This window comes from Leptonychotes weddellii, chromosome 8 (genome assembly GCF_054177405.1).
Source record: "Leptonychotes weddellii isolate Sample4059 chromosome 8, ASM5417740v2, whole genome shotgun sequence".
Classification (NCBI taxonomy): Eukaryota; Metazoa; Chordata; class Mammalia; order Carnivora; family Phocidae; genus Leptonychotes; species Leptonychotes weddellii.
Genome location: NC_138376.1, coordinates 28,817,154 through 28,844,666, shown reverse-complemented (window position 1 = coordinate 28,844,666; position 27,513 = coordinate 28,817,154). Strand labels below are relative to the sequence as shown.

The 27,513-nt window shown below is 41.6% G+C and overlaps 1 protein-coding gene across 3 annotated transcripts in view; it reads left to right on the top strand.

The window, feature by feature from the left end:
* The first annotated feature begins 3,013 nt into the window (after positions 1-3,013).
* The window catches only part of BTBD9 (BTB domain containing 9), a 411,265-nt gene continuing 386,765 nt past the window's right edge, over positions 3,014-27,513 (top strand). For 2 of the 3 annotated variants that reach the window (XM_081827407.1, XM_081827404.1), the window contains exon 1: positions 3,014-3,165. The gene's annotated coding sequence lies outside the window, so the exon portion shown is untranslated. Of the gene's footprint in view, positions 3,166-3,328; positions 3,413-27,513 lie in introns of those variants that run through there. The other variant, XM_081827405.1, reaches the window with a different exon arrangement.

The following is a 27,513-nucleotide window of genomic DNA, read 5'->3' as shown; positions in this document are numbered from 1 at the left end:
AATAGCTCGTTCAATTTGTACCTTGCTTTGCTTAAAAAAGAACTATGGCAATTAGTTACATACTTCCGTGTTTATCTCCCTTCCAAAACTGTGAGCTTCTCAGATAACTGTATCAGATCCATAGTATCTGGACAGAAGCTGGCATATAACATACTAACTCTCAATGTTTGGTGAAATGATCTGAGTAGGATTTGAAGTGTGCGATTTGAAGTGTGCTGTTATAAGCAAATAAGCCTAATAGAAAGTTCGGATTACCTAGGAATTTATGTGAAAATCACAGACTCAGCCTGATCTCTCCTTGGACAGATGAGAAAACCAAAGCCTGGAATAGTTAAGTGATTTGCCCAAGGTTACCTAGCTAGTTAATTGCCAGAATCAAGACTAGAGTCTCAAACATCCATCAACCACTCTAGAGTCCAGTCCACTATATTGACCTGCCTTTCAGACCCCACTAATTTGATGTCTATATCTACTACCTCACTAAAGCCATTATCATTGGTCACCAATCACTTTTGTGTTGCTAAATCCAGTCAGTGCTTTTCAGCGCTTGATATACTTGACCTACTTGTGATCTCTGACTCTACTGACCCCATCTCCATCTTGCAATTCTTTCCAACCTTAGCTTTTGAGACATTACAGCCTTGAGGCATTATCCAAGTTCCTCAGAATTCTTTGTGGTGTCTGTTCATCTGCCACTCCCTTTTATAGCTAGTGCTTCCTGGAACTCCATCCTTGGTCTTCTTTATTGTTTCTTCTATTGTTTCTCCCTGATTGATCTCACCCATACCTAGGACTTAAATTACCAATTAAAAGTTAATGTCCTCTAAATCTATTTTATTTTCACTCAACCTCTCTCCTCATTCATTGATCTGCGTAATTCAACTGCTTATTGGCTATTTCCCTCTGGATGTGGAGGTTCCCTCCAAGTCACAGTCACAATGCAGCAGTCTTTGAGAGAGCCTGAGAACCTGCACCCTTCTCTTTCAAATAAAGGAGGATGCGGCAGAAGACCAACTATCATCTTTACTACTGACTGTATTAGTTTCCTACTGCTGTTGTAACAAATACCACAAACTTAGTAAACAACACAAATTTATTACCTGACAGTTCCGGAGATTAGAAATCCTAAAATCAAGGTATTGGCAGAGCTGTGCTCTCTCTGGGGGCTTTAAGGTAGAATCCATTTCCTTGCCTTTTCCAGCTTCCAGAAGGTGTCTGCATTCCTCAGTGCCATCTTCAATGCCAGTAGTGCAGATTCTTCAAATCTCTCTTTCTTTCCGACTTTTGTTTCCATCATCATATCTCTTTCCCTGATACTGATCTTCCAATCTCCAAGCCCAGCCAAATAATCTAAAATAATCTCTTCATCTCAAGATCCTTAACTTAATCCCATCTGCAAAGTCCCTTTTGCCATGTAAGGGAGGGAACACATTTATAAGATTCTGTAGATTAGGACATGAACAATTTTGGGGGACCATTATTCTGTATAATACAACTGATGAAGTTGGTACTGGATATTACCTGTGGGCAGAGAGCTTCCTAATACCAAATTATGAAATTAAATAGGTTTACTAACTGTCATCCTGGACCAGGCACCCTCAACACCACCCCAGGTCCTGCTGCTGGAGGAGCAGAGAACACCATCAACGCAATTCCTTGAAGGCACTTTTCTTTTAAGAGAAAAGAATGGGATGGGCTATATATGCCCAGTTTCTCCTTTTAAATTCACCAATCAGGAAGTCATTGCTCCAGGGAGGAGTGAGCTGGGGCAGGTGCAGTGAGAGGCCAGGAGTATTATATTAATGGATATCACTCCAAATGGCAAGAAACATCATGAGTGGAGATTGTTTCCCCAATAAACAGATTTATATTTGAACTCATCACCATCTCATCCCACAAATCTGATCATCCTCCAAGACTGTCACCGCCACTATCTAGTAACTTAGTAGAGAAACCCAGACTCATCTTTCTTCCCATCTTGCTAAATGGTTCCACCATCTCTTCCAGCATCCATACTAGAATTTTGTCCTACTTACTTATCCCCCACTCAGTGCTGTAAATTCTACCACCTTAACAGTACTCACATCTATTCTTTCTCCTACATTCCCACTGCCAATACCTTTGTTAAAGCTCTTATCACTTCTTAACTGGAGTACAGCAATGGCCTCAATACTCGTCTCCCGGTCTCAGGTCTTACTCGTCCTGTCCATCTTCACTTCCATACCTTTGCTCATGAAACATCCTTTATAGTTAGTCTCCAAACCCCCACACCCTGGTACCCCAGTTTGTCCAAGCGTCAAGCAAAACTGACTATCCAGCATCAGCCAGGATCAGACTTGAACCTAGGTTTCTGACTCTCAAGTCCGGGCTCTCATCTGCTCTTGCTTGGCTGCCTTCTCCTATAATAAAAATATTTTAAAGTCTAATGGGCTTTATACTCTACAAAGCACGTTTGCATACATTATTTTCTCTTAGCCTCACAATTCTCCAATGTAGGCAGGATGGGTACTGTTAGCCCCATTTATAAAATGAGTTAACGGGGGAATTCAAGGCTCGGTCCATCACACCCTGCTGCTGGGTTAACGAGTGTCACTCAGCAGTCTTCCACGTTGACTGTGCCCTCAGCCCCTTCTGGTTCCACTCCCTGTAGAACCATCCCACACTTCGCAGAAGTACCGATGGGATCGGCGCGAGTCTGGACGAGGCCACTGCTCTTTCCACCACAGGCGCCCTGGAACCTCATGACAGAGACCTTCCCATCTGCAATGACGCCATCGGTGACGCCATACAGTGACGTATGGTGTCGTAACTTACCCGGAGCCAGGTGCCGGCAGGGCAGCCACACCCTGGGGCCCCCAGCTCAGGAGGGCGACGGGTCAGGCGGGTGGGAAAACGCCGCAAAACCCGCCGGGGTCGACCTCCGGCCCTAAACCCTCAGATCCCGCCTCCCCGCCGCCAACCGGTTGCTAAGTGACGCCAGCGCGCAGAGGCGCGTGCGCGGCCACGGCGGTGTGCGTGAGGGCGGACGCGCGCCGCGGCGGCGGCGGCGGCGGCGAGGACGGCGGCGACGGCAGCGGCCGAGGGGGCGGTGGCTACGAGGTGCGTGCGGAGCAGGCGGAAGAGGCGTCCGTACGGGAGGCTAGGTCGCAGAGGAACATCGTTGGGGTGAGTAGCCGGGGCCTCGCAGGGGAGGTGGGGTCTGGCCGCACCTGCTGCGCGGACCCGGGGCGCGGGAACGCGCGCCCCCACCGTACCCGCGCGCGCCGCTCCACGCCCCTCTGCCGCTTTTTCCGGGGGCGGGGAAGGAGCCGGGACGGGGGCTGGCGAGGGTCAGTTTCTGGGCGCGGGCGCTCCGGGAAGCGGCAGCGAGGGGCCGGTGGAGACAGTGTGGTCCCGGAAGGTGTAGTGGGAAGTAGGTGTCTGGGGGCGTCGGGGTGACTTTGCCGGGCTCCCAGACAGAGGAGTCGGAATCTGGAGAAGCCCAGGTTCCTAGAGCAGTCTCGCAGCCGGCCTGAGACAAGGTTGACAGAGACCGAGAGGAGGCGGAACTGGGGACGCGGCGTTGGGGTTCGGAAAGTTTGGCATGCTGGGGCCTTCCTCGCCCCTGCCCTGGCTGGGCTCCAAGGAGGAGCCGGTTGTTATGGAGAGAGTTGTGAATCAGTGCCGGCGTGCGGCGTCAGACACACCCACGACTTGGGGAAGGCGATCTGTCAGTACTGATAGGGGGCGGCCAACCTGTTGCCTGAGTTTCCAACTTCATATGTATGCGCACGTGCCTAATGCACGCATACAACTTTGCCCTAGGGCATTCTATATCAATTGTTGCTAAGGATTTTGAGGCCGGGGGCGGATATCCATCCTAAGTTCTCACTTCCTCGTCGACTCAAATCAGCTGTTTTATTTCTCAGAACCCTGTTGTGTTTCTGTCATTATGAGGGCCAAGGAAGTAGGGAGGCACTGTTTTTTGTTTTCCTTAAAAGTAGTACAGACTTGGTAGTTACTAGGCAGAAAATACAGATTCTGTTCAACGTGCGGGCTAGAAAATGGTGGTGGTCAGGCAAGCCTGAGTGTAAGGTGCAGCAAATAAATCATCACACCAGTGCTCTCAGGGCGCTGCATCCCCTCATGAGTCAATATGTGGCGGTTGTAGTTATCATCCTTGGGAGAAAAGAGTATTGGAGGTAGGGAAGAAGTCAGTATTTCCTGACTTTTGATTAAGGCAATGTCTAGAACTGGTACAGAGACTGTCCTGAAATTTAATCGTAATCTGTGCAAGAAAATTGAAGAAAATAACTTGTGAGTTTTCATTCAGCTCTAAAATTTTGTGGTTCAGTTTCATAACTGAGGCTCTGTAAAGTATGCTGCCTGAGGTGCTTACATCTTGGAACCAATAATAACCTTGCTCTGTAGCACTTAGAGTACTGGGAATTCAATGTCTCTTGCTCTGCGGACTGTACCAGTTTTTAGGACAGGTATCCTGTCATTTTTATTCATAAGCATTCATAAGCATTTTATTCTTAAGCATCTACAAAAGTTTGCTGCAGAGTAGGCACAGGATAGGTATTTGTTATATATTGCACTGTGTCTGAGTGTTTATTAATGTACAGCAAACATTTAACTCTGTTCATCAAGTAGTTAATACCTGTGCCCCCCTGCCCTATATCATGTTACGTGTGGGAGGAGGGTTGTGGGTACAAATGACATAGAAGACCTGGCTTTTTTTTTTTTTTTTAAGAATAAACAGTCTGGCTGGGAAAACAAGCATATGTATGTCAAATCATCATGAAACCAAATGAGGCAGTATGTAAATAAGTGTTGTGGGAGGAGCTGTACTTTAAATGCAGTAGAAATTTAGAAAAGCTAAGACCTGTGGTGGGCTGAGCTACTGAACTCTTTGGAAGAGGTAAGATTTGATCCGGTCTTTGAAAGAGCTATAAAATTTGAATTAGAGAAGAGATAAGAAATCACATGTTGAGAAAATCGTGTGAGTGTGCTTGATGGGGGATATATTGAGGAGACCTTCATGTCCTGTCCGGTGAATGGGGTAGGCGATCACTGATAGGGAGATACTGGAGAGATAAGGTTTAGCAGGTTGGGAAGGGAAAAGTGTTAAGACTAAGGCAGGCTTATCAGCATCCCACTGATAACGGGATAGGGCCTGCTTGCTGGGTGGGATGGGAGCTGTGTTAAAATAGAGTCTTAGACAAGAATACGTGTTATCCTTACTTAAGATTAAGGGATATTATGGTTGAACCAGGATCAGGTTGTTGTATACTTCTGATTTCAGTTACTAATTCGAATAAATGCCTCACTAATGTGAGTGTATCTTATGTATTTAGTCAACAGTGCGTGTCCCCATTTCTAAAATCTACCTGATGTGCTTGGGCCTCTCCATTGGAAATCTGAAATGATGTACCCAAAGCAATTATCCAGCCACTCTCGGTGACACAGTTTTGCTTGGGATTATCTCTTACAGTGGTCTGTGAGGATTGAAGTTACTGCTAATCCTGTAAAATATACAAATAATGTTTGCTGGGAAAGGAGTCTATTTGAAGAAGGATGCTAACAAATATTGACAAAAACACTTGAGAAAATTAAAAATGTTGCTGCTGAATATTGAACCTTTGGTCTTTATAATATCTTTTGTTGTTATGTGGAAATTCTTTTGAGTGGTACATAAACCTGAAGTTGAATTGCTAACGTACCCTGTGTAAAGTTGCAACACCAAATGTTGCATTATTTAACAACTCAGCAAATATTTATTGGGTGCTGGCTATGGCTAGATACTGTGGTAGGTGCTGGGAACACAAACAATAAGACACGGTCTACCCCCTGAGATACTAAGTGTTCATCAGACTAGACGAACACCTAAATGTGGTGTATTAAAAGAGTTAATCACTTTGGAATAAGTAAAATGCTGAGGGCATTGATGACTTTGGCTGGGGAAAAATTGGTAGAATCAGGGAAGGCTTTAAAGAGAAGAGGATAGAACTTAGCCCTGCAGGTTAAGTAGAATTTTGTATATGTAAAAGGGAAAAGAAGCATTCCAAGCAGAGGGGAGAGCATAAGCAAAGTTGCCAAAGATTAAAATTAATAGGGTTTTTGGAAAACCTTGAGTTGTTTCTTGATGAGACAGGAAAGGTATATTTGGAGCCAAATTATGAGGGGGTCTTCCATACCATTCTAAAAAGCCTAGACTTTCCTCCCTTCAATGCCACCCTTATGTGGGTGATGGAGAACCTTGGAAGGTGGACTAATCAGATCAGAAAATTAACTGGCAGTTCCTGCGCAGAACTGCATTAGTGTGGAGAGGCAGGGAGACCAGTTTGGATGTAGATGAGATATGCTGGGAGCCTGAAGAGGGAGAGTGGGAATGGGTGGACTATAGAGGTATTTTAGATGTTAAAATCTCTAAATGTTATGACCATCTAGAGGAGGGAGAGTGAGAAGTCAAAGATGTGTCTGGCTTGAGTAACTGGTGATTATGATGACATTAAATTAGAAAACACAGGAGGAAGAACAGATATGCAGTGGAGAGAAGAAATTATGGCATGTTAATTATCTAGGTCCCTGTGTAGAATTTCGAGAGAGCCAGTAGGTAATTGGGAATTCTACTCCAGAGTTGATGAGACAGTTGAGGAATAACTGTGACAATCTCCAAGGCTATGGAAATAGTACTATTCTAAGAGTGAGTATAGTAGCTAATGCCGTGGACTTTGGAGTCAGGAAAACCTGAGGTCAGATCTATTTCACTTATTGGTTGGGTTGGGTGACCTTGGGCAAGTTATTTAACATCTCTAAGCCTAAATTTCTTCCTAAAAGTGGGGTTAATAATACCTTAAAGAATCACTGTGGAGATTAAATAAGATAGTATGTGCACAATGCTTAGCACAGTGCCTAGCTTATAAATGTTTAATAAATGATAGCTGCTGCTATTAGTAGTGGTAGTTAGAGTTAGTGTTGTAGAGGTAGTAGAAGAAGATAGTAGAAGAAGAAGATATAACTACCCAAAAATTAGAGAATGAGAACTGGAAAGGACAAGGAATGGAACTTTGGGACATCAACACTTAGATCAAATTTTGATTGGTCCTTAGACTTGAGTGTGCATCAGAAATACCTGAGGCCTTGATAAAACACAGATTGCTGGACCCCCCCGCCCATAGTTTCTGATTGAGTAGGTCTGAATGGGGTTGAGAATTTGCATTTTGAACAAGTTCTCAGGTAATGCTGATGTTGGTGTTCCCATGACCAAACTTTGAGAATTACTGACTTAGAGGCTGGATCAAAGAAGAGAAACCAGCATAGAGACTAACAAAGAGATTGAGGTGAACAGAGACCCAGGAGATAGTTCAGAGAAGGTTAGGGAGGTAGCAGCCTGAAGACTCTGTAGATCCACCAGTGTTCTTTCCAGTTCCATAGACTTCATCACATTCTTATTTCTGTCTTCTCCAGGATTTGGCATAATGCTTGGCACATAGCAGTGCTTGAATGAACCTTGGAAGCCCCTTAATTACTGTCCTTGTGCATGATAGCACATACTTCACACACAGATTTCATTCATCCTCGAAATCTTATATCCCTGCTGAGTCATAAAGAAGATACTGTTTCTAATTTTACAAACACACATGCAATAACTACAGAAAATCTCTTTCAAATAGCTGATGCGTTAGCTAGGTGCTGTGACTTCATGTTAGATGTCCTAACCCTTGCGCCCCTTTATTTTTAATGTCAGAGTCCAGTTTGCAAAATAATTGTCAATAACAAGTGTCAAGATTACAGTCTGTGTCTTGTATTAGGCACTTTGCAGGTTTATAAGATAAGCAAATAATATACTCCCTGTATCTCGGAAGTTTACAGTAGGATGGTCAAAGGAAAGGAACAAGGAGATATCACAGAAGTGTAGATTGAGAGGAACCTGAATATGAAGACTCATTCCTTGTTTGCCAGTAAATTTTTGATCTTATGTGTCTCACATACTGAGGACTTTTGGCATATAGAACAAATGTTAGTTCTCATCCCTGACAGGAATCTGTAAGAGAGTTCCATGGTATAAGAAAATCAAACACTAGTTGTGCAAAGATACAAGCACATAATAAAGAGATTTCAGGAGGTAAGTTGTAGTTTCATGACTAGCCAGTTAGCTACTCACCATGCTTCCTGGGCTCTTGGTCTCTCTCATTTATTCTGTCAACATTTGTTAAGTATTTACCATGTGCCAGAAACTGTGTAAAGTGCTGGCCATTGAGAACTAATTGCTCTGGGCATCTAACCCTGGCTTTAGTTAGGGTACAGTATGATATGTGTGAATGAGTGTGCGTACATGTTGTCAGGGGAAGATCTGATACGTGCATTTTATAATCTTAAGAATATATTGATATGAGCAGACATCAAGGATTTGAAGTTAAATTCATTCTGCCTTATGTATGCAAGGAGCCATGCAAAATATATAAAAATAAACCAAAAATTTTGAAGATTTATTTGAGAGAGAGAAAGCACGAGCAGGAGGGCCAGAGGGGGAGAGAGAGAGAGAATCTCAAGCAGACCTTGTGCTGAGTGCAGAGCCCGACATGGGGCTTTGTCTCAGGACCCTGAGATCATGACCTGAGCCAAAACGAAGAGTAGGATGCTTAACTGACTATGCCACCCAGGTACCCCAATAAACACAGTTTTAAGCAGTCAAAGAATATATACTTTAGTAGAGGAGAAAAAAATGTATTTATAATACTACATAGAATATGACAAGTGCTATGTAAATATTGGTCACAGACTAGGTTCTCTGATGCTTGTTGAGCGCCTCAGGGTTCAGTTGTGATTTCAATTCATACATTACTGTAATGTTCCAGAAATTATAATGCCATAAATCCATATTAATCTCTTGGGCTGCTTTTGCATCTTTATATGGTACCGAAAAATATCCGGCAGTCTGTGTTCTTGTTTTCTTGGTTTGGGAAATATACTTAGAGTACATGTAAGGAAAAAGGTTATTAACAACTAGCTATTGGGGTGCCTGGGTGGCTTAGTCGGTTAAGCATCTGCCTTCGGCTCAGGTCATGATCCCGGAGTCCTGGCATTTAGTCGCACGTCGGACTCCCTGCTCAGCAGGAAGTCTGCTTCTCCCTCTGACCCTCCCTCTCTCTCTCTCTCGTTCTCTCTCAAATGAATAAATAAATAAAATCTTAAAAAAAATAAAACAAAAAAACCAACTAGCTATTGTTTGTCAAGTCACTGCATTATGCTAGGCCCTTTCTATATGTCATTTAATCCTTATAATAACAGGTTTGTAAATTGGGTGTTATCCCCATTTTACTGATAAAGCAACTGAGATACAAAATGGGGAGAAAAGTTTGCCTGCCATTTGTGGCCAGTGAGGTGGGACAGGGATTCAGCCCCAGGCCTGGACTCCAGAGCCAGTGTTCTTCATGTCATCTACTGACATCAACATGGGGATGTCCAGGTGGAGAAATCCAATCTTGTTTCTGCTGATTTGGGAAAAGTTGTTGGAGGAAGTTAGAATTTTAATAACTGCCTGAATGATTGAAGATAATTTAATAATATTTTTGGGATAGAGGGGAAAAGGAGGTAGACATTTAAAAGCCCCAGTGCTAAGTCTCCTGTGAAGACATGGTTATTATTTGACCCCACATTTTTTAGCTGACTGACAAGAGATTTTACATAAACATCAGATTTTTCACTTTTCTATATATAGGTGCAAAAGTCTTCAATAGGAGGAACTGTACTTTTCCAAGCTAATGACATTTAAAGTAAATTCAGAACTCCTTTTTTATCACTTAGTGAAAAATATCTTGCTCCTCACTCTAAACAGTGTATACTTCTGTCCCTTCTCTCTACACCACTATTCCTTCTCCCCACCCACATGTTCGTTTTTTAATCTACTTACAAGTTAAATAGTTATCTGTATGTTCTATCTGATGTATCCCTTGGGTCCTATTTTCTGAAGTTACAGCTGTAAGCATCTTCGTAAAGCAGAGTCAATTCTGGCTAATTTCACAATTAATACTTTTATAAAATTATAATTATACAAATGGATAAATATTAAACCCTGTATTATGTATTGCTGTGTAACAAATTACCCCCCCAATTAGCAGCTTAAAACAACAAACTCTTTTTTTTTTTTTTTTTAAGAGAGGGAGAGAGAGAGAGAAGGCAGAGAGGGAGGGACAGAGGGAGCAAGATAATCTTAAGCAGGCTCCATACCCCAGCTCAGAGCCTAACGGGGAGCTCTATTTCACAACCCTGAGTTCATGACCTGAGCTGAAATCAAGAGTCGGAGGCCCAACTGACTGAGCCATCCAGGAGCCCCCAAACGTTTCTTATCTAATGATTTCTGTGGGTTAGGAATTCATTTGCAGCTTAGTTGGATGGTTTTGGCTCAGAGTCTCTGATGAATTGCCCTCCAGCTGTTGGCCTGGACTGCCACAGTCATCCCAAGGCTTGACTGGGACTGGAGGGTCTGCTTCCAAGATGGCTGCCTCACATGGCTGTTGGCACAAGGCCTTAGGTCTTTTATTGGGCTGTTTGAGTATCCTCACAACATGTCAGCTGGTTTCACCCAGAGCAAGTGATGCAAGAGGAAGGAGGATACCACATGCCTTATATGGCCTGTTTTGAAAACACACACTGCCACTTCTGCTCTATTCCATTTATTACAAACAAGTCATTAAGACCAGCCCACACTCAAGGGAAGGCAATTAGGCTCCACTTTTTTTGGGGGGGGATGGTGGGTCAAAGAATTTGTAGACAGATTTTAAAACACCATAAATCCTTTGTCATATGAAACTGTTTCCTCAGCTGAAATTGATTGTCTCTATTTTTTTTTTAAAGATTTTATTTATTTATTTATTTGACAGAGCATGCAAGAGTGGGGTGAAGGGCAGAGGGAGAGGGAGAAGCAGACTCCCTGCTGAGCAGGTAGCCCCATGTGGGGCTCCAACCCAGCCCCCTGATATCATGACCCGAGCCGAAGGCAGATGCTTAACTGACTGCCCCTGATTGTCTCTGTTGTCGCCATGTAGTAATGTAGTAATTTTTCTGACTTGTGTATTCACAGTGTTTTCTGGAAATGTTCTGAAGTCAAGGTAGTGGTTTTTAAAATCTGAAGCAAGTTTTCACAGATTACAGATTTGTTTGTGATTTCTTGAAGTTTTGCATCTATTTCATTAGCTGCAGTTCTAATACTGCCAGAAAGTTTTCATTTTTGTCCTATTTTATACATTTATTCTTGTATCATTTCATTTACACTATTTAATGGTTTCCATGATTAATCTTAAGTAGAACCAAACATTTCAAGGCAAATTGATTTACCTTCCAAACTTTTAGAAGAAAAGTGCTTGCTTAACCCGTGTTTGAAGGCACACATTTCAACTTCCACAGAGCACGGTGACTTTGGGTTTCATGGCTTGGATGAGGCTGTTAACTTTGTTCAAGTCCTTTGTGTACTTGAGAAGCTCTTCTTGAGTAAGGTCCTTACATAGCTCCATTGGATTCCAAATCTCATTCTTTTGAAAGTGTATATAGAATTGGTTTAGTCAGAGAACCTTTTTTTTTTTTTTTAAAGATTTTATTTACTTATTTGACAGAGAAAGACACAGTGAGAAAGGGAACACAAGCAGGGGGAATGGGAGAGGGAGAAGCAGGCTTCCCGCCGAGCAGGGAGCCCGATGTGGGGCTCAATCCCAGGACCCTGGGACCATGACCTGAGCTGAAGGCAGACGCTTAACGACTGAGCAACCCAGGTTCCCCTAGTCAGAGAACCTTTTTGGAACATCACAGTTAGGTTCATATTTTGGCACTTTCTTTCTTTATTTTTTTTTTTAATTTTTTAAAAAGATTTTTATTTGTTTTAGAGAGAAAGCAAGAGAGAGAGAGCACGAGCAGGGGGAGGGGCAGAGGGAGAGGGAGAGAGAGAATGTCAAGCAGACTCTTCGCTGAACGTGGAGCCTGATCTGGGGCTTAATCTCATGACCCTGAGATCATGACCTGAGCTGAAACCAAGAGTTGGAGGCTTAACCACCTGAGCCACCCCAGCGCCCCTATTTCTTTAGATGTTAACCAGATCTAGACTTTACCGTCCCTACCCCCAACAGGTATCAATTACCTTACTTTTTTCTTCTTTTTATTTTGTCCCAATTTTAGACAGAAAAGATTTCTCCTATAGCCTTTACTACATTTCCCCAAATGTTAACATTTTACCACATCTGTTTTATCCTTTCTCTCTCTCTCTCTCACACACACATTGTTCAAGGGTAAGCTGCAGAGCATTATTTACAACAGCTAAACTGTGGAGGCAGCCCAAGTGTCCATCAATAGGTGAATGGATAAAGAAGATGTAGTATATATATTCAATGGAATATTATTCAGCCATAAAAAGAATGAAATCTTGCCATTTGTGCCAACATGGATGGATGTAGAAGATACAGTGCTAGATGAAATGAGTCAATCAGAGGAAGACAAATACCATGTGATTTCACTGACCTATGAAATTTAAGAAAAAAAAAGAGACAAACAAAAAACACTCTTCACTGTGGAGAACAAACTGATGGTTACCAGAGGGGAGGTGGGTGGGGGGGGATGGGTGAAACAGGTGAAGGGGATTAAGATCACACCTTGATGAGCACTAAATAATACATGGAACCGTTGAATCATTAAATTGTACACCTGGAACTGTTATAACTATGTTAAGTACATTGGAATGAAAATTAATAATAATAAAAAGAGCAAGTGGCAGATACAATGCCCTTTTACCCCAATCCTTCAGTGTGCATTTCCTTAAAAGAAAAAAGAATATTCTCATATTAACCACCTTCTAATCATCAGGAAATTAGTATTAATACAGTACTGTTATTGTCCTGATTGGCTTATGAGTGAACACCATTCATAGCAACAACAACAAAAACCCAACGCACAGAAACAAAAACCACTCACACACGACCTTCAGTTGTTGTTTTCCTTTGGTCTCCTTTAGTCTGGAACAGTTTCTCAATACTTTCTGACACTGACTTTTTTGAGGAGTATAGGCTAGTTTCTCATTCGAGGTTTGTCTGGTGCGCCTTCATGATTTGACCCACGTTTATCTGTTTTTGGGAGGGATACCACAGATGTTGTGTTTTTCTCAGTGCATCATTTTAGGGAAGCCAATGATGCTGATGTTACTGCTGATGTTACCTTTGATCATTTAGTTCATAAGGATTCTGCCTGGTTTCTCCACTGTAAAGTTACTATTTTTCCTTTGTAACTAATAAGTATCTTTTGGAGAAATACTTTGAAACTGTAAATATCCTGTTACTCCTCAAACTTTCACCTGCTAGTTTCAGCATCCATTGTTGATTGTTTCCTGAATCAATTTTGCCGAATGAATATTTCCTAATTCCATTATTCCTCCTACATTTATTAGTTGAGTTCCCCCCATTAGTTAATATCACTATAAATTCACAGAATCTTGTGTTATTCAGTGGGTTATAATTTTTATTTATTATTTATTTTTAAATTTATATAAGTATAGTTAACATACAGTGTTATGTTAGTTTCAGGAGTACAATATACTGATTCAATACTTCCATACATAACACAATGCTCCTCATGACAATGCACTCCTTAATCCCTATCACCTATTTCACCCCTTCCCTCTGGTAACCATCAGTTTGTTCCCAATAGTTAAGCATCTGTTTCTTGGCTTTCTCTCCCTCCCTCCCTCCCCCCGAACTCTCTCTCTCTCTCTTTCTCTCTCTCTCATTTCCCTTTACTATCATTATTTCTTTTACTCAAATTGCCCCATATTCAACCAATTGAAACTTTTTCAGGCTGGCTCCTGTCTTTGTGATGTGTCCCCATTATTCTTTTTTAAGTTTTTATTTTTGCAAGAGAGGGCACGTGCATGAGAACACAAGTTGGGGGGGGAGGGGCAGAGGGAGAAGCAGACTCCCCCCCTGAGCAGGGAGCCCGATGTGGGACTCGATTCCAGGACCCTGGGATTATGACCTGAGCTGAAGGCAGACGCTTAACCAACTGAGGCACCCAGGCACCCTGTGTCCCCATTATTCTTTGAGCACCTCCTTATTTTCTAGTACAGTGAGATGGTCCAGGTTCATCTGTATTTTCCCTACCTCTGCCTTGGATTCAGCTCCAGGGAACCCTTAGTGGAAAATTGTATTTAGAAATCAAAATCCCAGTGCTAGGTGTGCTCACAGCTATCAGAATGTCATTGCTTCTAGACTGTCTTAGCAAACAGGGCTGTGTGTGTGTGTGTGTTTACACCCATACACCTCTGTATCTAGTTTTGTGTATCTCTATCTGAATTAAACCCAGGAGTTCACACTGAGCCATCCAGTTCCTGTCCTACACCACAGGGTTTCTTCTAACCGTTCCTCTTTTCTTATTTCTAATTCCTCCTACAGTGAGAACCTGGTCCCCCCTTTTGACCTTATATTTATTTATTTGTACACTTAATGTACCTAGAAAGTAGGTTGAAAATTGCTAACCTGTGCCTTTGTGAAAATTCAGTATTTGTCTAACCTTTAACTTTTAGCCTGAAGGCATAGAGTATAGCCACTTTGTTCAAAAGTTACATAGTTATGTAGCCCTTTCAGTGTGATTATGTTATTCATTTGAAATACAGTTTGGTTCATTTGATTCTCTGTATTTTATGTCACCCTCTTGCCTCCCCATCTTTGTTGATTTTATTTACTGTCCTTTTTTGAGCATGTGAAACATGAACATGGTTGAAAAAGTCAAGAAGTCATCCTCAGAAAAGTGTCACCCCCATTTCTTCTGTCCTTTCCACTCTCTAACCACCTCCTATAATCTAGAAAAGTGTCACCCCCATTTCTTCTGTCCTTTCCACTCTCTAACCACCTCCTATAATCTAGAAAAGTGTCACCCCCATTTCTTCTGTCCTTTCCACTCTCTAACCACCTCCTATAATCTAGGCATTTTCTCTGCTCTATCCTTACTATGCTTCTTTTTGCACAAATGACCAGATATATGTATATCTTCTTATTCCCCCATTTTTTTTTCCTTACACAAAAGGTGCTGTAGATATTCTTCTGCATTTTACTTTTTACACTTAACATTGTATCCTGGAAACCACTCCACTTAAGTTCCTAGAGAGCTTTCTTGTTCTATTTTACAACTGCATAAAATTCCTTTGTGAGAAGGTCACCTGCTTACTTCCATGAGATTTCTTATATTTACCTAGTACTTTTAGAGCACTTTCCTCTTATTGCCTCATTCCATTCATGCTTCCCTCTACCTTTCCCGTTTAGGTTTAGGTGCCTTTCTTAGGCTTCCTTAGTCATACTCTCCAAGCCATAGATTACTTTCTTATCAGATTGAACTTGCTTTTCTTCCCCCTTAATTCCTTGTCCTGATGAATGCTACATTATTCATCTAAGCTAAAAACCTGAGTGTCCTGAACTCCTTCTCTCTTGTACCCTGATATTCTATCTTGTTTATAATTCCTTATACCCATTTTCTCCTTTCCATTCTTACTGCTTTTACCTTCATTGAAGTCCTCAATTTCTTGCCTACATTATTGCATTAGAATCCTTAACTATAGAGCAATGGTCCGAGGACACCATTAAAGTCACCTGGTAATTTGTTCAAAATGGAAATTTGAGGACCTCACTCTAGAGCTTCTGAATCAGAAACTCTGGGGATCTGAGAATGGGACCTGGCCATCTGTTTTACCGTTCCCTCCAGGTGGTTCTGATACAACTAAAGTTTGGGGACCACGGATAGACTGCAAAATTGCAGAAGGAGCTTTTTTTTTTTTTTTTAAGATTTTATTTATTTATTTGAGAGAGAGAGCATGAGTGGGGGAGGGAGGAGCAGAGGGAGAAGGAGAAACAGACTCTCCACTGAGCAGGGAGCCTGATGTGGGGCTCAATCCCAGGATTCTGGGATCATGACCTGAGCCAAAGGCAGACTCTTAACCTACTGAGCCACCTAGGTGCCGCATAGAAGCAGCTTTTAAAGACATTAGTAGGTACCAAAAGTGAAGAAAGAAGTGAATAACCTGTGAAAAATGGGAACTCTTGAACTGAGCTAACCAAGGCACAAGGAACCTCCAAAAAAGGGGAAGGAAAGCTCATTTGTTTCCTGCCGGCTTTCCTTTTTTGTCCCATAGGACACGTAGTCTTTGGCACAGGATCCTAGAACTCACACTGATGCTTTCCTAGCCTGGGTCCGAGCTTGCATAGAAAATGTCTGTATCTTTTAAAACTTTTGTTTCTGTTGTCCAGCAACACACATACAGACAAGTACGTGGAACACAAATGCTGAACTTAATAAATTATTTTAAAGTAACATCCAGTTTATTTCCACTTGGTTAAGAAATAAAACCCTGTTGGTCCCTAGGCACCCATCAGGTGCTCCTTCCCAATCTCAGCCCCTCTTCTAAAAGTAAACACTGTCCTGACTTTTATAATATTACTTCCTTATTCTTTTTTATGTTTTATCTCCTAAGTATACCCATTAAACACTTACAGGTTACTTAGCCTATTTTTGAACTTTATATAAATGAAATCATATGGGTGTATTCTTTATGTTGGGATTGTTTAATATTACATTTTGAGGTTTGGTCATCTCGTTGCATACAGCTGATTTTTTTCATTTTCACTGCTGCATAGTATTCCATTTCAGGACTGTACAGTTTTTCCTTTCTGCTTTTGATGGACATTTGGGTTGTTTCTAGGGCCTTTTGTGTTTTAGCTAGGATATTCTTGTATATGCTCGTGAACGTGTCTTACCTTAGTATATGGTAGAGTAGTATTACTGAGTCATATGGTGTGCAGATCTTCAATATCAGTAGATAACAGCAGATTTTTCTAAAGTGGTTAAACCATTTCAATATTTCTATTTATTTTTGAGCCTTTATATTATCAGTATGAGGATCACTTACATCAAGGTAGCTAATACTCATACCATAGTTTTCAGTACCTTGCTGAAGTCCTAGAGATGGAGAAGGCAGCTTAATGAAGAAATAACCTTTGTAACAAACAGCTCAGCTAACATCAACTCATTATCTTAAAAAAAAAAATCAGTTTTAAGGAGGTAATATATGGACATGGTACAAAATTTAAAAATACAAAGGGGTATACAACAGAAAATAGGTTTTCCTTTCATCCTTACCCAACAGACATCCAGTTCTTCCTTCTGGAAGCAGCCACTGTTACCCCTGATATATTAATTTGTTCAACAAATTTTTACTGAGTGCCACGTAAACGCCAGGAATTGTTCTAGTGTTTGGAGATAGAGGGGTGAACAAAACAGGCAAAGATCTGCTCTCATTCATGGAGGCTTCTATTCTACTAGGAGTGATTAAAAGTAGTAGTGATTCCTGCATACCTTTTCAGAAATATTCTGTATGTATATGACACATTCTTATGTTTATTCCTAAACACAAAGGTCACATACCACATTAATGCATCTTGCTTTTTATTCATATATGAAAAGGCTATCTCATTCTCTTTAGCAGCCCTTACAGTGTCCCATTGTATGGCTGTTGTCAGGGAAAAAACTGGAAGACTGAAATGGGCATAAAAAAAATCACTGACTGTCCTATCTAGTGCACTCTTCTGGGCTATCTGTGCCTTTCATTGTCTTTGAGCTATTTTATAACTGTAAATTGTAGAAAACTGACAGTAATGCAGATGATTCTTGTTCATAGAAAGACAAGTGGATTTTGTCCAGTGAAATGCAATTGAATGTTGCCCTGGGGATATTAACTAGTTTTGCATCTATTTGTAAAGCAATGTTAACATTCCAGATAGCACACGCATCTGTGTGTGTGCATCTATGTGTGCGTTCTTTGACGTCTTTTTTGAACCCTTTATAATATCTTACTGAATGCTTCATTAATTAGTGATTTAAACAAAATTTTGGTGTTTTGTATCTATATCATGATTTATATGTGTCATGATTTTACTTTTTTAAAAATTATCTTTTAACAGATACATCATAATAACTCCCTTTTTGATGGACATTTCATTTCTTTATCAAGTAGTTCATACCAGTTTTAGACGGTTTTAATGACTAGGAAAATCTGTGCTATCATGAAGCAGTACTTCATGATGCTTTGACAAGGAGATTAATGGATGTGAGAGTTCTGGTAGTTCTTCCATCAAACATTATGACCTAGTCCCTGCCCTCAAGTAGTTTAGTGGAGGAGGAGTAGGAATGATATCAGATGAAGGGTAGCATGGATACTGGGTAATCTACTAAGAGATACCTAAGATGAGGTTCGCCTAAGGGTGGGAAAGAACTGCATGGTCTTGCTTTCCTCATAGCATGCTTTTTCTCATAGGCCCCTGGTCTGTGCTTGCTGAGGCAGAACTGGACGTCTCCCTCTTTGCCATGCTGGCTGCCAGTGTATTTGTTTTTATGCTGGCTATGGAACTAGTCAAGTTTTGGGGACTCAAGTGGAATCCCATGGCTCCAGTTACCAGCACAGTGGTCTGTTCCTATAGATGATGGCATTAGCAAGAGAATATAGTGGAGTCACATAGTTGGGGTGGGAGTGGGTTAGTGTTTATATTCGAAAGTCAGGTAGTGGGAAAATTTTCTTTGGAAGACCCTGTAATGCCTACACAATACCATATCATGGTTCTCTTAATACAGGAATGTCCTAAAATAAGCTAATTTGAATTATGAGAATTTAATTTTACTAGAAGTTTTGTTTGACACCCCTAATTTGGCTTATCAACACCTCGCCATTACTAACCATTTCCTGGCGGGCCTCTAAAGCACCGCTCTGATACTGTCTTTGCAGTTATGTACTTGGTGTTTGATAAGGTTCTCTCAGATACTAGTTTCTTATTCTGTCAGTAATAATCTTGGGTGCAGTTGCATTGTTTTTATTGATTTCCTTGCTGTCTCTACTGTTGTCTCCCCTCCATTAAAGGTTTAATTACCCAAACATTAACATATGTACGCTTTGTTAACTACTGAGGAATTGTGTACCACTTAATTCAGTGAACTCTATTAAATTCTTTTGAGGTGAAGAAATCACCCTCTCAGTTTTTAAAGGAAGGGTTAATTTTCCTAAGGCAGGATAACTCTGTTTTACTACCTCTCTTTCTCTCTCTTGTCACTGTTTCTCATAACTTATTTGTCAGTGATGGAGAAACTTCCAAAATCTCTCATACCTTGCTTCAGACTTGAGTACAGCAAGGAACATTGAGTGGAGGCATTGAGTGATGGATAGCTCCCACTATTTTGACGACTCCTTCTTTATAAATAATTGAATTCACATAAGTTAAATTTGAGTGTGATGTGCCGCCTTTACGATAAGAATTGACCTAATGCAGATGGAATTGGAGAGGAGGTTCCCAGGCAGCTTCTCTCTCATCCACGCAGACATTTGTTGATCTCCTGCTGGGTTACATTAAGTACTGTGGATACAAGAGAGAATAATTTATATTTCCTGCCCACAGAGAACTTGTAATCTAGTGGGAGTAGGAGATTTAAAGGTAGATGTTTGTGATATAAAGCGGTAAGTGCTGTGAGAACAATATATCCAGACTATTAGCTTAGAATTTATATGCCATGAATACTTAGTCTGTCCGTACTCCTGAGGAGACATCTTAATTAAGACATCTTAATAAGCACTGACATTCAAAAAGGGCTTCCTGGTGATGGTAACACTTCATTAGGCCTAAAGGATAAGGCCTTACCTTACTTCAGGAGGTCAAGGGAATATGTGTTTTTGGCAGAGAGATGACAGAGTGTGTCAGGGTAAGCATAAAGTGAAAGGCAGAAGGGAGGCTAGAGTGGTAAGCAAGGGTCAGTTCAGAGAGGACCATGGATGCCCTGTGAATTGTATACCATTCCAGTGATCATAATCTGATCATTATAATTATATTAATAATCGCTAATAACTACCATCTGTTAAGCACTTACTATATGCCAGGAACTATATTAAGTGTTTTATAGGGACATTCATAAGTGAAAATGTGGAGATGCAGAGAAGTTGAGTAACTTGTTCAAGGTCATGTCTTGACCTTGCAATGAGTGCAGAGAGGGGATTCCAAAGTGTAGAAGTCTGACTGCAGAGCCTTTTAATTGGAGAATCATTTAAAAAGTGTTAAGCCAGGGAGGAGCTTGATTATATCTTCATTTTAGATTGGTTATTGTGCAAACTGAGTGGAGATGGAATTGAAGGGGACAAAATGGGAGGTGGGAGATAGTTTGGAAGCTGTCAGAGTAGTGAAGGTAAGAGATGATTGAAACCTGAACTAGAGTAGAAGTTATTAGACAGGTATAGGAGGGATGAATTAGAGGAATAAAATTTAGGAGGTAAAATTAGAAGATCTTGGGGCTCCTGGGTGGCTTAGTTGGTTAAGCATCTGACTCAATAAAAACAATGGCTCACATCATGATCTCAGGGTTGTGGGATCAAGCCCCGCGTTGGGATCCATGCTCTGTGGAAAGTCTGCTTGAGATTCTCTCTCTCTGCCCCTTCCCCTACTCACATGCTCTCTCTTTTTTTCTCTCTCAAATAAGTAAATCTTTTAAAAAAAAAAAAAAAGATCTAATTAGTTGATTAGACAGGGTGGGGTCAGGGAAAGGAAGAAGTCAAGGGAAATGTACAGGTTTTTAGCATAGGTTACTTGTGTGGTATACCCCGTATTAAGACAAAGGACACTGGAGGAAGACATGCATTAAGAATAGATTAATTTGGTATTGAGTGTGCTGATTCGAAGTGCCAGTGGGGACATGTGGTGGAATCATATTGCAGGCATATGAATCTGTACATATGAATCTGAAATTCAGAGATGTCTGACCTAGAGAGAGAGATTTGGAAGTTAGCAGGTAGTAGTTGAAACCAGAAGGAATGATAAACTCACAAGGAAGCCCTGGGGAATATAACTCTTAAGGACACAGTAGTGATAGAAGAGACACAGAGGTAAAAGGAGAACCAGGAAAAGAGAATGTCACAGAGGCTAAGGGAGTAGAGTTACAAGAGGGTATGTTCAAGAGTGTCACATGCTGCAGAGAGACCCAGAAAGGTAAGAATGGAAAAGCGAATCTTGGCTATTCCAATTAAGAAGTCATTGATGACTGTGGTAAGAGTGGTTTCAGTGGGGTGGTGGGCTGATAGTGAGGTTTCAGTGGATTCAGGAGTGAATTGGAGGTTGGCAGGAGGAGGCCATGGGTATGGATAATCTTATGAAGAGTTTGAATAAAAACTGGAAAAGGGATGACAAAGTATGTGTGAAGTGCAAGGTTGAACAACTGGTTCTAAACTCTTCATGCTCCCAACCTTGGGGAAGCTGGTTTGGGCTGAACAATTTGAAAGTTCTTGAAACCTTTGGAGAGTATAGACTCAAATCCCGACAGTCGAGGTCAGCTGCTTCCTTTGTAGCCTCCAAGTAGTCCTTCTATTCTCCAGTGGACTATAATTTGCTCCAGTTTGTTGTCAGTGCAATATGTATGTCAGAAAGTCATCACCAAAATGCTTTATCCTAAATGATAGTTTGGCAAAAAATAATAATAATAATAATAAAGTGATGGGAGAGATTAGTGGAGGAAACCCTGGGAAGGAAAATTTGTCGACCATATACTATGTCCTTCACGTGTTTTACTTCATATTATTTTACTGCATCCTCATAGCCACCATATTGGGGGTGAGGTTATCCCCATTTTCTCAATGAGGAATTGAGATCCTTAGCCCTATCTCTCCTTATCTTATCCCAGGTTCTGCCACTGACAACTGTGACCTTGAAGAAGTTTCTCAGTTTCCTCCTCTATAAAAAGCTGTGGGTTTTGATCCTGAAGGCCTTTCCAGCTGAATATTTATTAATAGTGTCGCTATTTGAGCATAAAAAAAGGGCTATTCAGGGAATTTCCCTCCTTTCAGTGAATTAATAACTTAGTAGTAACACTGTCAGATTGTTCAGACTAAATAATTTATTTTCCCATCACAAAGTGAGTACCCATTATGTACGTGGCCTTAGAAGGCTACTGTAAAATAAATCAAGTAAATTGGCTTGGTGACAGGCTCTCCATCAATTGTTACTAGCCCTGGGCACATGGGCAAATAGCTACCTGCAAGATTTTGTGATGATTTGAAAGTGTGTTATAGGTTAAGTGCTAAGTATTTTTATTTAGGAAGTACTTTGGCATGTGGCCTTTAAAAATTACATTATTATATTATCATAAATCTTGATTAAGGCAACAAAACATATTTACTGTGGCCAGCTTCACAGCTGGGGTGAAATATTTTATAGCGTGTATAATGAGCCACTAGATGACGGTGATTCTCTGCTCACATCTGAAAGATGAGAGTTGGGAAATGAATTAGAGGCTTTAAAGGGCTATTTAATTGTGAAAATTAATTTCAAGGAACAGTATCCTGTGCTCAGTGAGAATAACTGAGGAGGAGGAGGAGGGAAAAAAGGGAATTATGAGGCTTTTGAACCTTCTTAAGTCCATTTTGGAAAAAGGATAGAAATATAATGCTAATGTGACTTTCAAAGACATGCTCTACAACAGTGATATAAAAGAAGCAAAATTAACCAATAGTAGGCATTTTGAGAGTAAATATTCTCCATTTGAAGCCAATGTGTTCCAGATACCTTGATCCTGGCAAGCAGAGGTTTTCAGTGGATATAGAATCTTCCCTCAGAAGGCATCTTGAAAATTTATAGGGACATTTTTGGTTTTTTTGTTTTTTCGTTTTTTTGTTTAAGATTTTATTTATTTATTTTGACAGAGTGAGAGAGCACAAGCAGAGGGAGTGGGAGAGCTAGCTCCCCCTCCCCCACCTGAGCAGGGAGCCCAACGTGGGGCTCAATCCCAGGACCCCAGGATCATGACCTGAGCTGACAGCAGACACTTAACTGACTGAGCCACCCAGGCGCCCCAGGACATTTTTGTTTTCTAATGTGGTTGAGATACATATTATTTTATTATAAATTATTTTATTTTGATTTTGATTTTTCCCTTCTGTTTTAGCCAGTGTATTTTTTTAAGTGCTTAGTAGGTTCTAAATCTCAGTGTGTATGGAAGGGGTATTAACAAGGTATTTGTTATAAAAAGTAAGCTTTGGGTCTGATGGGCTTGATGGCCATTGCATTAGTTTTCTGTTGCTGCATAACAATGTACCACAAATTCCAGCTTAAAGCAACAGCCATTTTTTAGCTCACAGTTTCTGTAGGTCAGAAGTCCAGGCACAGTATAGCTGTATTGTTTGCTCACGGTCTCCCCAGGCTGAAATCAAGGTGTCTACAGAGACTACGATCTCATCTGAGGCTCGGGGTCCTCTACCCCGGCTCAGTGGTAGTAGGCATAACTCAATTCCTTGTGCTCACGTGACTGAGGTCCGCATTTTCTTGCTGGCTATAAGCTGGGGGGGGGGGGTCACTCTCAGGTCTTAACCATGTGACCTGCTCACAACCTGGCAACTCCTTCAGGGCCAGCAGGAGAATCCTTCCAGTCTGCTCTAAAAGAGACACACACACACATACACACACACATCCTTCCAGTCTGCTCTAAAAGAGACACACACACACACACACACACACACACACACACACACCCCTATCTATGTATAAGGTAGCCTAATGACATGGATAGCTATTCCATATTCACAGGTACTGCCCAAACTCAAGGGAAGGGGATTGATTATACAGGATGTGTACACCAGGGGATGGAAATTATGGGGCCATGTTAGAATTTAGCCTACCACATGGCCTCTAGTATCAACTCTTCATACTTCTCTTTTCATTTTACCTTTTTTTACATTTAAATATTTATTTATTTGAGAGAGAGTGATCACAAGCAGGGGGGAAGGGGTAGAGAAAGAAGCAGACTCCTCGCTGAGCAGGGAGCCCAATGTGAGACTTGATCCTAGGACCCTGGGACCATGACCCAAGCCGAAGTCAATGCTTAACCGACTAAGCCACCCAGGCGCCCGATACCTCTATCTCTTACCTGTGTCAGTGGAGTTCACTTATTTGAAAGGAGACCCACAAGCTACTTTAAGCATTTGTATAGGTGTTGAGTACTTACTGTGCAGCAGATACTTTTCTAGGCACTGAGATGAACAGGGCAGAGTCTTTGCCCCCATGGAGGTTATCTTCTAGTGATAAGGGCAGTGAAGAAAATAAGATGGAATAGAGGGCTAGAAATGGGGTGGGGGTGGGTGTTCCCTTAGGGAAGGCAGTCAGGGAACAGATATCTAATGGTGAGTAACCAGTAGTGTAGACCCAGAGAACAAAACATTCTGGCAGGGGGAAGGTAATTATAAGGACCCTGAGTTCAGGGACAAGCTGGTCTGTGTTTAAGGAACAGCAAGGCCAGAGTGGCCAGAGTAGTATGTGTGAGGAAAGGGGGAGGAGAGAAGTTTGGGGAGGTGGTTGGGTGTCAGCACATGCAGAGCCCTGTAGGCCTTGGTAAAGGGTATGATTTTTATTTAAAGTGAGATAGGAAGGCATTGAAGGGTTGTAAGCAGTGGAGTGAGTGGCCAATCTGATTTGCAGATTTGTGTTGGGAAATGGCATCTCAGGAGGAAGTCTGATGTATAAATACAAAGAGATGAATTCTACGAAGGTAATGATTACAGTGTATGAGGGCAGATGACAAGGGACCCTGGCTCATCCAAAGTCAAGGAAGGCTGCCTGAGGAAATGGCACTTTAGTCACACCTGGGGGGTGGAAGGTGAAAGAGGAAGGGGAGTCCCAGAGGAAGCAGCTTATGCCAGGGCTCTGTAGCGTCAAAGAACTTGTCAAGTGAGGGACCGTTGGGGGAAACGACGGTGGAGTTAGACAGGAGCCAGATACCACGAACCATGAAGGCCTCGTTAGATGTTTTCCTCTTGTTCTTTCATGTCAAGAGCGTTGGGAAGCCACTAAAGGGTTTTAAGCGGGAGTGGGTGTCATAAAGGGAGGGGTTGAGGGAAACAGTTTCTAAGCAGCTTTATAATTTGACAGATTCCAGTTTGGCTGTTGGGTGGAGCACGGTTTGGAGTGGAAGCAGGGAAGTCAGTTAGGAGCTAAGTGATGGTCCAAGTGAGAGACAAGCATGGTGCAGACTAGAATGGTAGCATAGAATTTGTCAAGAAGAAAATCGATTTCAGAGCTCATTTATGAAGTAAAACCAAAAGACTTCCTGCTGGCTTAGGTATGAGAAGTGAGGTCGAGGGAGGTGGCATTCTGGTTTCTATAACTGGGTCACTGAGCTGGGAACACGGCATGGGGACAGTTTTTTTGGGGAGAGAGAGCATAGATAGTATGAAGTGAGTCTTGAAGGATCTTTGAGGTAACCAAGTGAAGATGTAAAGTAAGCAGTGGTATGTAGGGGGCTGGAATTCAGAGAAGAGGTCTGTTAATATCTATGTGGCCTTTTTTGTTAATTTTGAGGACTTAAATATGCCTGACACTGTATTAGATTCTGGGGATGTAAAGAGGAGTAAGATGTTCGTTCAGTATTTGTTGGGTACCGATAGGCACTGTGTCATGGTTATTGCCCTCTATGAGCTTACTTACCATCAAGGCAAGTCAATAACAAAATCCCAGTGCAGGGCATGGGGCCAGTGAAAGTGGGAAACAGAGCATGTAAAAGGGGCACCTGACCTAGATTGGCAACATCAGTGAAGGCTCTTGCTGAAAGGCATGAAACCTGTTCTGAGCCTTGAAAGAAGACGCAGAATTAGCCAGACAAGGGGAAAAAAGAAGTTCCAGTAGTAACCTGGTCATATGAGAGAAGACAGTGGCATCTCAGAAAAACCAACAAGTCTAAATCCCTGGCTTTCACTAGAGGCTGAACAGGTGGGAAGGCAACATCTGTGCTTGGGTTGGATGTTTTTGTGGTGGTGGTGGTGGTGATGGACTCTTAGGAAGTTACTCTTGCTGTGCAGCCCTTTTGGAAAGAGGGGAGAAGAATAGTCATAACTGGAAGGGACTTCAGAGAATTTTTAGCCCTGTCTTCTCATTTACAAATGAGCCAGTAGCTAGAGGATTTGTCCGCAGATCCGTGGCTCCCAGCGTCGAGGCTAAGGTTCCTTACGCTGCTACAAGAGCAGCAGTGCTCTTTCTGTATTCCCACATTTTCTCTCTTTTTTTTTAAAAGATTTTATTTATTTATTTGAGAGAGAGAGCACGCGAGCACACAAGCGGGAGGGGCAGGGAAGAGGGAGAGAGAACCGCAAGCAGACTGCGCCCTTAGTGCAGAGCCCAATGCAGGGCTCAATCTCAGGACCCTGAGATCATGACTTGAGTCGAAACCAAGAGTTGGACGCTTAGCCAACTGTGCCACCCAGGTGCCCCTCTCTGACATATTTATATGGTAAGAGAACATCCTGGAAATACCCAGATGCTGCCTGCCATTAAGTGATGCAGGTCTCCACCTGGGCTGTGTCTTTGGGAGCTGATGGCAGCCTAGAGTTAGTTCTTCATCTCTATGGCAAAGTGGACTTGTTCCTAAATGGATCTACCTCTTTAAACAGAATTCTCTCTGAACAGTCTGTGTTTTTACCCTGTCTCCATCTCTCTTTCTACCCACTTGAATGTTTGTCCTTTTCTTCATCATGTAATGGTAGTGAGTAATGATAAGAGTAGTTGTTGTGGTGCTAATGATAGTAGATAATATTTACTGAGCATTTATTATGTGACAGTATTTGCTTTTCTGTGCCTCATTTAATTCTACCAACAGCCCTCCGAGATAGCATTTTATTATTACCACATCTTACAGAAGAGAAAACAGAGGCTTAGAAAGAGGCTAAGTAATGTGTCAAAGATTACACAGTAGTAAATTGTGGTGCCAAGATTTGAACTCAAGCGATGTGACTTGGGATACTCTTTACTGCCTTATTTATGATAACCTGTTAAGTAGTTCTGTTTAATAGAAATATAATATAAACTACAAATGCAACCCATGTTTGTGATTCAACATTTTCTCGTAGCCATGCTGAAGAAAAAAAGGTAAAGTTAATTTAAAAATATTTTATTAAGCCTGATACATCTAAAATACTATCATTTCAACATCAACTCAACATAAAAAAGTAAATGAGATATTTTACCAAGTCTTTGAAATACAGTGTGTATTTATACTTACAGTATGTCTCAATTTGGACTAGCCAACATTTCAGGGGCTCAGTAGCCACATATGGCGGCCAGTGGCTACTATTTTGGCTAATGCAGCTCCAGAGCTGGGTGAAAGTTCTGAATGCATTCTACTGCTTAGTCAGCCAGAGAGAGAAAGATCGTGCTGAAAATCAGCAGACAAGGCAACCAAAAGGGAAGAAGTCAGAGTAGTAATTCCTGGGTGTGGCCCAGTGAGCAGGAGCAAGTGGAGAAGAGTTTCCTCCCTTTTTTTCCCTGAAGCTAGCAAGGTATCATTTTTTCTTTCCAAATTGAGACTCAGCATTTTCCCATATTGTTACTCATTGTGGTTTTCCTAGTAGTCCATTCCTTAAGGTACTTTGGGAATAAATGGGCATTTGTGGCTGGCCATCAGATATTGCAACATTGTTTCTGTGGAAAAGACTAAGCATTCTAG